The 16,213-nt window shown below is 37.4% G+C and overlaps 1 long non-coding RNA gene across 1 annotated transcript in view; it reads right to left on the bottom strand.

Annotated features, from left to right (window-relative positions):
• Positions 1-16,213, bottom strand: part of LOC129059584 (uncharacterized) — a 408,057-nt gene that overhangs the window by 38,919 nt on the left and 352,925 nt on the right. Inside the window, exon 3 of the long non-coding RNA XR_010140055.1 lies at positions 12,156-12,266. This is a non-coding gene — a long non-coding RNA (uncharacterized LOC129059584). The remainder of the gene's footprint in view (positions 1-12,155; positions 12,267-16,213) is intronic.

Raw genomic sequence — 16,213 nt, 5'->3', positions numbered from 1 at the left:
AGCAATTTGACTATTTGACTAAAACTTTGGTCCTTTTTTGTTTCCTCCTCATTTATCTTTTTCTTTTAAAAACTTGTATCAGATAATTATTTATACATAAATTCTTCCTTTAAACACATCTTCACTTGGTGACATTAGGAGATGTGCATCATGCCAGGTTATAAACTTCCTGCCCTTGAAAGTTGATGTCTAGAAGAAGAGATTATTATTTCTGAAAACCATGACAACACTAATTGCTTAAATCTGATTGTGAAGTATGCCACAAAATATAAATACAAGTACTTTGGGACCATATGAAAAAGGGATTTGACCTAGTCAGGAGGAAATAAGATTCAAAAAGGAAAAAAAGAATAAAAGAATGTTGGTTGAGTTTTTGTTTATACATACATCTACACACATACATATATACATATAGGAAGTATGTATTTCAAAATGAAAATTAAAATATCACAAGTTCTAGAGTTAGCTTATATAATGGTTCATATAAAATTCATAGAACAAAGGGAGAAAACAAAATTAAATTGTTTAATGCTTCTAATGGTTGACCTCATGATGTTTTTATGAATTCCTTGTGATCTCTGAGCTTTTGAATAATGATAGAAGAGTCCACACAGTAAACATGATTAATAAAATATAGTCATGTGCTGCATAACAATGTTTCAGTCATTAGTAGACCACAGACTAATATGTGAAGGTGGTCCCATAAGATTATAATATCACATTTTTACTGTAACTTTTCTATGTTGAGATATGTTGAGATACAAAAATACTTACTATCATGTTACAGTTATTTACAGTATTCAGTACAAGAACATGCTGTAAAGATTTGTAGCCTAGGAGCAATAGGCTATACCATATAGCCTAGGTGTGTAGTAGGCTATACCAGCTAGTTTTGTGTATGATGTTTGCACAATAACAAAATTGCCTAATGATGCATTTCTCAGAACATATCCTCATCACTAAGTGACACATTACTGTATTGGTAACTTAACTCTTTTGCAATGAGATAGTGACTTTTTAGCACTCCAGTAATCTATAAGCTTAGTGAACTGAAGCAATGACATTCAGAATGTTGCCTGTCACATTGGTTTCTCTAGCTCAAAGAAATAGCAGGCATTTTAAATCTGACACCCATGAACAAATGTAAGGAGATCCAAGAATCTCCTGAAATTATATTCAAAATTCTTAGTACTTATTCCCCCATTGGAGAGAAAATATATATAGCCTTGCTTAGCTCCTCAAAGTAGTCTGTGACTCAAATTATTATAACCTCTATTGTAAAGCACAATTAAGTCTTACATAAAGATACTCTCTTAATGGATGAATTTTAATTGAATGAACATATTTGTGGGATAGCTAAAGAAATAACATTATTCCAACATAAGAATTCAGTATGTAAAAGTATCAGCGATTCAGTAGTGTGCCGGTACTGGCTTGGACTGGCTTATAAAAGCTTATTGTTAAATATTTAGGACTTTTGCAGGCCTGTTGTCAAATGATTGATAGCTTGAAATCAGTCACAGTGAAAATATTTATACTGCAGAGATTGGCAAACACCACAAATCAGGACTTTTTTCCTCTCCCAGCTAGCTTATCATCACACTACTAGCTATTAATATGCTGGTATTCTGCCATCTTGTTGTAATATATGTGATTTGTTTTTAGAATAAACGCTAATAACACTGTTATAATTATAGACCACTTAAAGTTGTGGTTAACTCATTGAAAAAAATAGTCAATGGACCAGATTTTTGACCCAGAGGTACCAGATAAAATAGGCTGAAGCATGCTAATTATGACATGAAAGCCTCATCAGCATTTTGTAATTAACCTACAGTGGAAATATTACTGTGGAATGCTGTCCATTAATATTAGTGCAGAAAATAGCAACAGATCTACTTATCTTTCCTATACATCTGTTTTTAAATATCCCACAGGATTCACTGTAAAAAGATGCAAATATTCCACATTCTCCTCTACTTAGATGGAGACTCTTTTTTTTAGTATGTGGAAATGCATGATAAATACATTATATGGTTTTCAGATTACTGACTGAAAGGAAATTTACAGTCATTCTTTCACTATCTCTTCTTAGCTGTGGCCCTGATTCAGTAGAGACATGCAGCCTATCTTGAGCTCCTATGTACATTATGAATTTTATAGACATTTAGAAAATGAAGGCGCCTTCAAGATTATCTAGTTCAACAGTTTTTTATGTATCAGTAATGTTAATTGAGACTTTTCTAGCTACTCTACTAAGAGTTTTACATTTATCATCTATTTTAACCTTACCAAGAGATGGACACTATTATAATCCCCATCCCATAGAACAAAAATACATTAAAACAGAGGACTTAAGTGATTTGCCCACAGTTACACAGCTAATAAATGTTGGAGATGAGATTTAATTCAGCCAGTTAGTTCTAAGTCTAGACCTTCAGCTCTTAGCTACAAATCTATACCAACTTTCTGAAGCACAAAAAGGAAATATGGCTTGTCTGAGATGAAACAATGAATCAATAAGTTGATATCAGGACTGATTTATCCTGACTTGGGCCCATGGCTCCTTCCATACCTCACTACCTTTAGTGAATGAGGAGTATCTATAGTCTGTATAATTTAGAAAATAAATTATAATATAAAAAAGCATACTTCTTCAATGTGTAATAATGGTCTTTGGGTCTCATTTACGAGAATTTCATTAATAGGTTTATCTATCTAATTTGATTAGCTTTTTAAAAAAAAAGCTTGTATTCCTTATACACATACCAAATTCTTGACAGCAGAAGGACATAACTTTAAAATATGCTAGGTAACTGTTGGGTGGCTCACGCTGGGATTATTAAAAATCTAAAATCATGCTTTGACTGAAATTGAAAGAAGGTCTTAGAATTCAGTCTCAAACTTCACCCTATAACTTTTACCTATTGGAGTGTCATTTCCTAATGGTGTAAAAGAAAAAAAAATTGCACTGGAAACTTGTTAGTAATGGCAAGCAAGGCTTTATTCAACACAATTACAATGGGGGAGAGACTAGTGCCATAGGCGAGAGAAATTGAACTCAACTCCAAATATGACCGAAACAAGTGGGGATTTATAGCCAATAGGGTGAGGGAGACAATAAAAATTGCCAAGAGGAACTTTATTAGGTATTAGGAGGCTGAGAGAGTTGATTAGATAAAAAACACATGAAAGGATGCCTGGCTGAATATCAAGGTCTATAAAATAGCTTAGTAGGATTCTAGCTAAAACTGGCCTCAGCAGGCCAAAGATGGGGGCCACAGAGAGGCCTAGTAAAAACAAGGCTCAAAGGAGCCTGACTAAAGTTTGATCAAGGAGCGATTCCTTGTCAATTGTGAGCCTATGAGCTGAGGATGGCCACAGGAGAAACCCAGGGTAGATGGAAAAACTCTTCAAGTGTAATAAAGTGCCAGGTTCTGCAATATGATTCTTAGAAAAGTTGCGACTCACCTAAAATTCTTCTCTTCACCTTCTTCTCAACTCGTCTCTTCGAGAAGTTTTCCATGACCATATTTTCTCTTATCATAACCCTCCTTAGGGTTCTCCAGGGAATGAGAACCCATAGGATGGATGAATGAATGGATAGATAGATGGATGATGGTGATAGATAAATAGATAAAAAAGAAAGGAATAAAAGAAAGGAAAGAGAAGAAGGAAGGAAGGAAGGAGAGACAGAGAGAGAGAAAGAAAGAAAAAGAAAGAAAGAAAGAAAGAAAGAGAAAGAGAAAGGAAGGAGGAAAGGAAGGAAGGAAGGGAGGGAGGGAGGGAGGGAGGGAGGGGAAGGGCTGAAGGAAGGGAAGATTGGCTTAGATGATTATAGAAACTGAGAAGTCCCAACATCCGTAGTTGGATATCTGGAGACCCAGGAGAGATGAGGGTGTAATTCCCATTTGAGTCTAAGGACTAAAGACCTGGGAAAGGCAATGGTATAAGTTTCAGTTCAAGGACAGAAGAACAAAGTTCCATCCCAAGAAGTCAAGCAGAACTTCCCTCTTACTCAGCATTTTTGTTCTATTCAGATCTTGAATTGGTTAGATGAGGCCCGCTCACATTAGGAAGGGCAATCTCTTTTACTCAATCTAACATTCAGATGAATTTAAATGTTAATCTCATCCAGAAACACCCTCACAGGCACACCCACACTAACGTTTGACCAAAATGTCTGGGTGTCTTGTGGCCCAGTCAAGTTGACACATAAAATTAACCATCACAGAAAAAAAACGTATCTCAAAATAATAAAAGTTATTTATGTCAAACCCACAGCCAATATCATACTGAATGGGCAAAAGCTGGAAGCATTCCCTTTGAAAACCTGCACAAGACAAGGATACCCTCTCTCACCATTCCTATTCAACACAGTATTGGAAGTTCTGGCCAGGGCAATCAAGCAAGAAAAAAAAAGGAGGGGTATTCAAACAGGAAGAGAGGAAGTCAAATTGTCTCTGTTTGCAGATGACACAATCCTATATCTAGAAAACCCCATCATCTCAGCCCAAAATATCCTTAGGCTGATAAGCAACTTAAGCAAAGTCTCAGGATACAAAATCAATCTACAAAAATAACAAGCATTCCTATACACCAACAATAGACAAGCAGAGAGCCACATCATGAATAAACTCCCATTCACAATTGCTACAAAGAGAATAAAATACCTAGGAATACAGTTAACAAGGGATGTGAAGGACTTCTTCAAGGAGAACTACAAAGCACTGCTCAAGGAAATAAAAGAGGACACAAACAAATAGAAAAACATTCCATCCTTGTGGATAGGAAGAATCAATATCATGAAAATGGCTATAATGCCCAAAGTAATTTACAGCTTCAATGCTATTCCCATTAAATCACTATTGACATTCTCCACAGAGTGAACAGGCAACCTACAGAATGGGGGAATTTTTTTTCTCTTTCAATCTACCCATCTGACAAAGGTCTAATATCCAGAATTTACAAGAAACTTAAACAAATTTACAAGAAAAAAAATCCATCTAAAAATGGGTAAAGGACATGAACAGACACTTCTCAAAAAAAGACATTTATGCAGCCAACAGACATGCAAATAAAAGCTCAACATCACTGATCATTGCAAATCAAAACCACAATGAGATACTATCTCATGCCAGTTAGAACGGCAATTATTAGAAAGTCAAAAAACAACAAGTGCTGGTAAGGCTGTGGAGAAATGGGAACACTTTTACAATGTTGGTGGGAATGTAAATTAGTTCAACCATTGTGGAAGACAGTGAGGCAATTCCTCAAGGATCTAGAACCAGAAATACCACTTGGCCCAGCAATCCCATTACTGGGTATATACCTAAAGGAATATAAATCATTATATTATAAAGATACATGCACACATATGTTTATTGCAGCACTATTCACAGTATCAAAGACATGGAATCAACCCAAATGCCCATCAACAATAGACTGGATAAAGAAAATGTGGTACGTATATACCATGGAATACTATGCAGCCATAAAAAAATGAAAACATGCCCTTGAAGAGACGCAGATGAAGCTGGAAGCCATCATCCTCAGCAAACTCACACAGAAACAGAAAACCAAACACTGCATGTTCTGTCTCATAAGTGGGAGCTGAACAATGAGAACACATGGACACAGGGAGGGGAACAACACACACCGGGGCCTGTCAGGGGGATGGGGCAGGGAGAGTTATCAGGACAAATAGCTAATGCATGTGAGACTTAATACCTAGGTAATGGGTTGATAGGTACAGCAGATCCCCATGGCACACATTTACCTGTGTAACAAACCTGTATGACCTGCACATATATCCCGCACATATATCCCAGAACTTAAAGTAAAATAAAATTTTTAAAAAGTTATCCATCACAGTAACTCACACATACTTTCACACAATTGCTTCTGTGGCTCCTAGAGATTTTTCTCTAGTCATTTCATTTTCTGTGAGTCTGCATGATTCATGCTTAGTATGAATAGTGTGTCTTCCCCACCCCCAATTCCTGACACAGTCACTAGAAACACCCTCTCACCTCCAGGCCATGACTTTCTACCTCAAAAGATCACTTATCTTTTAAATTAAAAAATACATTAAAGTTATTAACAACTGTGTATTGATTTATAGATTTTTTTTCTTGATGGAAAAAAATCAAGATATTATAGAAAAGGAAATTATATTTGCGTGTTAGGTTCAGTCCCCAGTGTCTGAAGACATTTTTGATTGTCTTTTGATGTCTGGTAGGTAGAGGCCAGGGTTTCAGTGCAACATCCTACAACGTCCAGGATGGCCCCCAAAATCATCTGACCCAAAATTTCAATAGTGCTGAGGTTGAGAAACTCTGATCTAGAGGAAAGACAGTTAGATGTTCTTAGAAGGGAATTTGATTTTTTGTTGAAAAAGAATTTCCAAACTAGAAGGGATCTTAAAGAGTGTACTCAAACTGCCTTTCTTCAATGACAGAGGAATCAAGATTCATTACTTGCATAATGTGCCTGAGGTGTTGCAGCTGCTCAACTCGGAGGAAGAACTGACACCTATGTCTGTTGACTACCAGTGCAAGACACATTCTTGTTTCCCTGCCCATAAAATAGAAATCTGATTAACCAAGGAATATTACCTTAATAACTTTTCAAATGAGAAATAATTTAAAACTCTTTAGTTGTAAAATTTATATCTATGTTAGGCAGCCTACACATGGACCCCTGCAATGATCTCCAGTTTTTGGTATTCACGTTCTTGTGTAATTTCTCTCCTTGAGTGTGGACTGGACTTAACGAATAGAATATAGCAGAAAGGACAGGACGTTCTTTTTATTTTATTTTATTTTTAGACCGAGTCTCACTATGTTGCCAGGCTGCAGTGCAGTGGCACCATCTCAGCTCACTGCAACTTCCACCTCTCAGGTTCACATGATTCTCCTGCCTCAGCCTCCTGAGTAGCTGGGATTATAGGTGCCACCACCACACCCAGCTAATTTTTGTATTTTTAGTAGAGACAGGGTTTCATCATGTTGGCAAGACTGGTCTCGAACTCCTGACCTCAAGTGATCTGCCCACCTCGGCCTCCCAAAGTGCTGGGGTTACAGGCGTGAGCCACTGCTGCCTGGCCAGGATGTCACTTTCAAGAATAGGTTACAAAAAGACTGACCTCTCTCTTGGGCATACCTCCCTCTCCCTCTCTCCCTGTCTTGGATAGTTCTCTCTGAAGAAACCAGCTGCCAGTGAGCTTGGAGGCAGACCCTTCCCTGGTTAAGCCATAAGGTGTCTGCAGCCCCAGTGGACACCTTCACCATAGTCTCGTGAAAGACCCAGAGCCAGGGACACCCAGCTAAGCTACACTTGGATTTCTCACCCACAGAAAGTGTGAAATCATAATTTTTTAAAAAGTGTTGTCTTAAGCCACTGGGTATTGGTGTAATTTAAGTTACTGTTGTTACAGTAAAAATTTAATAATCTTGAAATTATTTAGGAGGAGGAGAAGAACTCAAGTATTGGCATATCTTTACAACACAGAAACTTTCAAGCCACCTTGGGACTGTTTTATTTTGAATTAAATTAAATTAAATGTAATGGGACCATTGTAGAATTAACTTTAATGTCATTCAGCCTGGACCTACTCTGGGCATATTTGCTGCTGATAAAACCACTTTAATTTGTATGTTTTTAATTCTCTGGGCATTGCAGAAAAAAATAGAAAAATAAAATAAAACCTGGTTGCCCATAATTTCTACTGTGTTTACGTATGCGCTGGAAGAAACTGTCATTTACAAACTGAAAGAAATAGTACAGCATCTAGTTGGTACTATTTTTACTTGCATCTAATGGATGTGCAAAGGAAATGCTAAAGACTCCCTAGAGATACTGAAAAAATACTTTACTACCCCCAAGTGGACATGCAAGTTATATTTACTGAAATAAAATGTAAAATTGGCATTGTCATCCAAAAAACAGGTATGAAATGATTATACAACAGACTCAGAATCTCAGAGCTGGTAAGAATTTTAAAATTTAGAACTTTAAAATATAGAACCTTAGAACTGGTGAGATATTTGAATTCCCTCTACAATCTATCTTATGCTTGTACATTTTTTCGTTATGTAAGTTTGCTGGCTACCAAGGCAGTTCATTCTCTTTTCAGACAGCTTAATTTGAGTTGTTCTCATAAGTCTTTATTTCTCTTGAAAACTGCCTGCAAACCATGCAAGATTTTTCATGTCATCTATACCATTCTTAACGTTATCAGTGACTTACAAAAAGGGAGATACTATAAATTTCCAGACAGCATATTTAAATAACACAGAAAACTGAATTTTAATCTTTCTTGATTGTAACCCTAAAAAATCCTCCAACTATTGTTTCCTTATGTAAATGATTCAACCAATTCTGACACACAAAGGGCACCTACAATCTTTCAGACTCTCCAGGTTTTCTAGATCTGGTTTATGAGTCATGTCTCAGAGAGTTCAGTTTGCCAAAATTTCAAACTAAAAGTCTAGGCCAACTCCTTATCTGTGTCAGAGGTTTCCAAAGATGATAGGTAGAATGATTTAACTCAAGCATAGTTACCAGCCTGGAGTTTTACTCCAGCCTTTTCTACTGAGTAGGGCAGAACTACACAACAGCTTCAGGACTCCTTTTGCTTCTCCAGCTAACGTTGAGACCATTGTTTCTCAAATTATGACCAGTGGACTACCTGTTTTTGAACCAAGTGAGAGTTTAAAAAAAAAAAAAAATGCAGGCTCCTGAGCCTGCTGAAATGCAGTCTTTCAGCTGGAGTACAGTGATGGGAATTATTAATCAAAAATCTACAGTAAATTCTTATGCCCACTAAAAATCGAGTGGGTTGTTTCCAGAAGATTGGTCTCACTATGAGTTCTGTGAAAAACAAAGGATATTGAAGTCAGATAAGTTAGGGAATGTCAGCAAACTGTAGGGAAAGAATGTACTACAGCATCCTGTTACTGTGCCTGTTACTTTTACTCATGTCTTTTAATTGTCTGTCAGCAGTAAAGAAGGAAGAATTGCATATCATATTATTCAGAGTTTTGGGATAGTGACTGGACTGTAATGATGATTGGTTGCAATCACTGTGTCTTAAAAGCATAAACAAGGCTGCAGTGCTCTCCCACACTTCCATTTACACTGCTGTTTCTGTGCAGATGTGGCTGATTGTCGTCTCTTCTTTCTCCCTCCTCCAGACACATAAGTTAGACCAAGACCGGTGAAGACCTCTGCCATATTGCTCTCCATCCATTTACTTAGCTTTGTTTATCCATGAGCCTGGCATGAGATGGAAATATTTAAAGATTTAAACCAGGGGAAGATAGGAAGCCCCTTGTATGCCTTAGATTACATATTATGTGTTTCAACATTATCATTTACAGGGGAGCCCTATATTGGGGCATTGGCTACGTGAAGAACTATTAATAAAATGGTTTTTCCTTATAGGTCTTACTTATCCAGAATTCTATGAAAAGAAGAGATGTCTTCCAGGCCAGGATCTAGGCATTTTTAGAATTCAGAACTAAATTCCCCTCCTAATTGCCCTAAGATCTTATCTTTAAGCCTACAAAGAACACTTTACCTTCCTTTTAGAGACTCATAATTCATAGTGGAACATGTAAGCCTCCATGAGTCCTACACATTGAATAAATTTGCTTACTCTCACTTAATTTGAAATTTTCCAATCCTGTGTGCTCATGGTACCCCACTGAGGTAATGTCACTGAGGGCACATTTTGGGAAATGTTAGTGTAAATGAGGAAGTCAGCAAACATTTTCTCTAGAGAGCCAGATAGCAAATATTTTAGGCTTTTACAGCCATATACTTTCTGTCACAACTATTCAATGCTGACATTGTAGCACAAAAGCAGGCATCAACAATATGAAAATAAATAAGCATGGCTGTGTTCCAATAAAGCTTTATTTACAAAAAACAGATGGCAGACCAGATTGGCCTGTGGGTCAAGTGATTTTTTGTTTGCTTTTTGTTTTTCTGTCATTTTTCTTCTAGGTCCACAACCTGATTCAATTTTTAAAGTCTTATTTCTTTGATGAGGAAAAATATTGGGGTAAAAAACAGAATCGATTCATCTTTTTAACATAAAACAATTAGACTTTGTTTTAGCTTTCATTTTCGTTATTTTGATTATCCCCGCCTTTTCCATCTGCAACAAGGCATTCTTGCCAGGACAACTGGCTTTTGGGAAAGTAAAATTCAGAAGCACTAGGCAGAAACCCAAAATGGGAGAAAACAATGTCATGGCCAAGAAAGGATAGGCAAGACAGAGAGAGAGAGATCCTAAAATGGACAAGAGAGCCTTTGCCCTAGCGTGTTTCTACTGTTTTTCCCCCGTGCTTCCCTCTAGAGGGAAGCACTTTACTTTAAGCAAAGTGGCCTGGCTGGTCTCCCGGGAGTCCGTTTTGTCCCTCATCCATACAGAAGGTCTTTCTTTTCCCTGAGGATAGGGAGACGTTAATGGAATGGAGAGAGAAGACTAAATAAGTCAATTTCTTCCTATCTTTTGTGTGTTGTTTTAAAAATAATATGTTAATTCTTTAAGTAATTATTCATTTCACATTATAATCCTTATAATCCCTTCTCATGTATGTGCTTCTTTTTTACTAGCAAAATTGCATCAATCTATATTCTCTGTCGCCACATCCTCATATTCCACCTTTTCTTGGAATCACTTCACTCAGGCTTTTCTTTCCATTGCTCCAGGAAAGCCACTCTCATCAAGCTCACCAATGACCTCCAGGTATCAATTATTTATCCTCTTCTTGTTCAACTTCTCAGCAGCATTGGTTTTTTTAATTCTCCTCTCTATTGAAACACTTTCTTTCTTGACCCCCTGAATACCACCCTCACCTTCTGACCACTTCTCAAACATTTCTGCACTACACTCTAATCCAAGCTACCTTCCTCTCCCACCTGGTCTATCAAATAGCTTCTTAAATGTTTTTTTTTTATTCCACTCTCGCTGCCCCCACTCCTGACTGTTCTCCACAGAGGAGACCCTCATGGTTGATTTGATGCTTTAAACCACATTAATCTGTTCAAAATCTACTAATGGCATGCCAACATATTTAAAACAAAACCCAGACCCACTGCATGGCCTACAATGTAAAATGTGGCCCGAACAACTCTCTGCCTTCTCCCCCATCCCACTGCATATGAGCTACACTAGGCTTCTTCTGGCTTATTTATCATGGCCTTTGCACTTGCTGTTGGGCTTACCCATCACATATTTCTCCCAGGTGCATGGATGGCTTGCATCTTCATTTCATGCAGAGCTCTATTCAAGTATCACATCTCAGAAAAACTTTCTCTGACCAACATTTTTAAATTAACCACTCCTTCTTCACTGTCTGTCCCGTTTATCCTACTTTAATTTTATTCAAAGTGCTTATCACTTCTAGTTATATATTTATCTGTTTGTTGTTCTGTGCACCCTTGAAGAAAATAAGTGCCCCCAGGGCTCTTCACTACTGTATCCCCTGCATTTAGAATATTTCCTAGAACACAGTTGGTTGGTAGATATTTGTTGAATAGGCTTGGTACTGGGACATAAAATATTCATAAGGTATAATACTTTGTATTAAGGCTATATAAATCTAATCCAAGATGTGGAATAGGAAATGGTGGAGAGTCATGCATACAACTACAAAGATGCAAGGCAGAGTATCTGGTATCCAAAAAGGAATAAGTAAAATTTTATGAGAGCATGGTTTACTTCGAAATTACCCCTATGACTAGGGGAAGGGTTTATGGAGAGGATGACATTAAGCTTAGAACATTAGATAATGCATAGTATTTTGTCTGAGAAAGGAAGAAGGAACAGCATGAAAAGTGCTAGAAAGGTAAGAAAGCATCTTCATTCATTTATTTAATGAATATTTATTGATTTTCTATTATGAGCTTGCTAGGCATTGTTTTAAATGTTGGAGATTCAGGAATTGAATACGAGAAGAATATAAATTACAACCTCAAAAAGTTTACATTCTAGGGAGAATAGTCAATAAAAATAAGCAAAGAAATATACAAATAATTTTAGATTATGACATAAGCAGGGTTATAACAACACATTGGAGGATGGGATAAAGAGCTCAAAAGAAATGGGGACAAAATTAAGGCACTGCTTGGAACTGACTTACCACAGAAGTTCTCTAAGGGAAATTCTAGAACCAAAGGATGAAAAGGAGCCAGCTCTGTGCAGAGGTGAAGGAACATCATACCAAGATGAGAGGACAGCAAGGTCACAGGCCCTGGAATGGGGAAGTGAATAGTCATTCACATGTTCACTGACTATTTCTGGTTTCCTACCTCACAGGCACAATGTAGGATTGCTCTTCCTTGTTCTTGAATTAGATGGGGACACATGACTAGTTCTAGCCTCTAAATTGTAAGTAGAAGTAATGAGTATCAATTGCTGATACAAGATCTGCTAGAGGATGTTTTCCCTGTAGCATAACAACTAACAATTGTTGAGATCAATGGCAGCTTCATCATCCTAGATCCCTGAGTGACTGCAATAAACAGAGCCCTTCTGTGATCCATAGTGAACAGACAATAACATTTGGGTACTCTGTGTGTGTGTGTGAACACATGTTTTCTTTCTCTTGGGTAGTTATCTAGGAATGAAATTGCTGGGTCATATGGTAACTCTATGTTTAAGAAACTGCCAAGCTGTTTTCCAAGTAGCTATATCATTTAACTCCCACCAGCAATGTATAAAGTTTCCAACTTCTCCACATCCTCACCAACACTTGTTATGTCTTTATTTTTATTTGTTATTATAGCCATTCCAGTGGGTGTGAAGTGGTACATCATTGTGGTTTTGACTTGCATTTCCATAATTAACACACGATTTTGTTTATATCGGGCAAAAATAGGTGCAAGGAGACCACTGAAGAGACCCTTTCAAAAGACCAGATGATAGATGACAGACAAGGTAGTAAAAGTGAAGAGGGTATGAACTTCCACACAGCACAAAGGATTTGCCCAAACATTGTGCTAAGAGACGTGACCAAACTTTAGCCTGGCTGCCGCCTGCACTATACCATGTCCCTTAAGGTGACACACAATGCCACCAAACCATGAAATATACATTGTTCCAACCCACAATCTCAAACCATTTTCAGTAATTCTTCACTTACTGCCCTCTGTAATTTTCTATTGCTCCACAGCTCCCCTAATCTTTTTTTTTTCTATTTCCTCCTTTTTACTTCCCCAGAGCTCCTTTGTGTTTTCTCTGTTTTCCCTTTAAAACCCTCTGTCACCTTTGTCTTAGCTGGAGTTGAGCTCAGTGTATACTGTGTCTCTCTCCCCTATTGAAGTAGTCTGAATAAAATCTGTCTTGCCAACTTTAATAAATGTCTGTTATTGTTCCCTTTTGACAAGGGAAAGAAGATATATTTCAGAAACAGAATGAAACGTCATGCTGAAGAATTATATGCAGGGAATGAAAGTAAGTAACAAATCAAGGTTGACTTCTGGGTTCTTGGGTTGAGTAGCTGAGTGGGTGAGGGTGTCAATTACTAAGATGAGAAAGTGTTGAAGAGGAACCTGAAAGAAGAAAAAAGAGAAATTTTAAAACATTGTTTTGAAAACGTGAATTTGACATACTTATAATATATCCAATTAGAGATAGTAAAGAGTCAGCTGGATATATAAATCTGGAACACAGGAAAGAATATAGTATTGTAGTTATAAATTTCAGGGCCATCTTTGTCCATTTGGCATTTAAAGTCATGGAGTGAATGAAGTCACTGTATGTGAATGTGTAGACAGAGAAGATCATCCAGAACCAACAGGTAGAGAAGTCTAACAACTAAAGGCAGGATTGAGAAGAAAGAACCAGCAAACAAAAAGACAAAAAAGGACGATTAAAGAGGCAAGAGGAATATTAAGAGAGAGTGGTATTCTAGAAACCAAAGAACAGCTTCTAGAACAGCTTCAAGAAGAGGTCAATAGTAAATGGTGAAAAAAAGAGTTCAAAGAAATGTCCACCTGTTTTGGCAACAGGATTCTCATGCACATGAACGGTTTTGGAGAAGTAATGATGGTAAAAGCAAGATTGGAGTAGATTAAAGAAACAGTGGAAGACAGGGAACCTGATGCAATGAATACAGACCACTCCTTTAAGATTATTTACTACGAAGAAGAAGAGAGAAATAGGATGATGAAGTAGAATGTGGATCATGGGAGGGCAATGTAAAATGTGAGAACCCACAGTGTATTCATATGCAATTGGAATAATTTTGTTAAAAGGAAGAAACTGTGCTGTCTGAGGTAGGGGAAACCACAGAAGTGAATCATTGAGGAAGTTACAGTCTCCAGCACAGAGAGCACAGGAGACTGGCCCTTGGTAGAAGCAATGAAAAGATGGAAAACATAAATATAGATCCAAACAAAGGTATGTTCTGGATTTGATAATGTGTATATGAGAAAGTTCCCCCTGCTTCTATTTGTTCAGGCAAGGTTATCAGATAAGGGGACAGGGAGAGTAAGACACCTGAGGGAGTAAAGTATGAAAGAATTGTCCTGACAAGGAGAAACCATACTTACCAGGATGAAAATTCTAGGCAGTGTGAGGTCCATTTGAAGTCTGACATCTTGAAATTAACCTGCAGTGGGTCACCCTACCATATGTGTGTTTTTCATTTGGGTACAAATGCTCATCTGCTTAAATTCAGGTTCAGACAAGGTAAATAATTCAATCTGAATTGGGTTTAGCCATACTAACATATCAGAGGGCTAGAAAGACAAGGTCATTGAGGATGTTTACAAGGGAATGATTACCATGATGAACAAGAGTGCCTAAACTGGGTAAAAAGGCAAATGTAGGTAAAAGAATAGTCAGGGGTAAAATGATGAGGTCAATGCATTGGAGACCCAGTTGGGGTGAAAATATTGTTGTAGAGAGAGGACTAGATGAATCAAGACAAAGAGCACAGAAGTTGGCAATCAGGGAGTAAGATATTTGAAATAAAGATTTCAGGGGTGACACAGTTACTGATGATACAGGTTGAGTATTCCTTTATCGAAATGTTTGGGGCCAGAAGTGTTTTGGATTTCATATTTTTTTCAGATTTTGGAATATGTGCACTGTACTGATTGAGTATCCCAAATCTGAAAATCTGAAATCCAAAATGCTACAATAAGCATTTCCTTTGAACATCATGTTAGCACTCAAAAAGTTTTAAATTTTGGAGCATTTCAGATTTATTTTGTGAATTTCAGATGCTCAACCTGTAATAAGGTCTAGGCAATAGTGGGGAGGAAGGCAAGAACACTGGCAGAGATCAATGTGATCCCAGTGGCTCATCTTCTAAGAAGTTAAAGTTATCAGACATTCTGATGGACACACAGCTTTTGCAAAATTTTTACATTGTATTTAAATTGAGAAGTACATGTTCTTAGCCTACAAAGGCTCAACATTAAAGGCCAAACCCTTGGGTTGCAGATATTTTTAAAAATCTGAAATAAGTTGTCACAACAATATTGAAGTCTGTGAGAATGGTGCTTTGTGAAATTGTCACTGCACAGCTTGTGTAGCTGCATATAGCAGTCCTGTAACCAATGGTTAACCTCATCAACAGTCTAGTCCAGTTGTTCTCTTCTGGGGATGATCTTCTCTCTTAGGGAAGACCCCAGGGGGATATTTGGCAATGTCCGAAAACATTTTTATTTGCCATAACTTGTGGAGACTGTTATCTAGTGGGAGAACTGATATCTAGTGGACAGAGCAAAGACACTGCTAAACATCCTACGATGGACATGACAGCCCCACTGCCTCCTGCAATAATATCTGGCCCAAAATGTCAAAGTTAAACTCTAGTCCTAGAATCTGAGCATTCCCTTTCCTTTCCTCTTACCAGGAAGACATATACATTCTTCAGAGGCAAAAGACCACAGTGATTTTTGTATCACTATGGAGCATAGAGTTTGTGCAGACTCCTATCTCTGACCCATTCCCTAATCTCTCCTTTTCCTCCATCCACCTATGTTTCTGAAGGCAACTTGTTTTCATCCCCAGCTGAAGATAGAGAAAGCAGCTGTAATCACTAATTCATTCAATTAATTATGTGATGCATAAAATTAGGGTAATTAAGAAGAAAGAATTAGGTCAATCCTTCTCAATTGGCTATACTCAACTTATCTTGTAAGCTGTTAGTCTAATTGTGAAGCCTCTTTGGGCTCTGAAAAATAC

This window comes from Pongo abelii, chromosome 4 (assembly GCF_028885655.2).
Source record: "Pongo abelii isolate AG06213 chromosome 4, NHGRI_mPonAbe1-v2.0_pri, whole genome shotgun sequence".
NCBI classification, from domain to species: domain Eukaryota; kingdom Metazoa; phylum Chordata; class Mammalia; order Primates; family Hominidae; genus Pongo; species Pongo abelii.
This window is presented reverse-complemented; position numbering and strand designations above follow the sequence as displayed.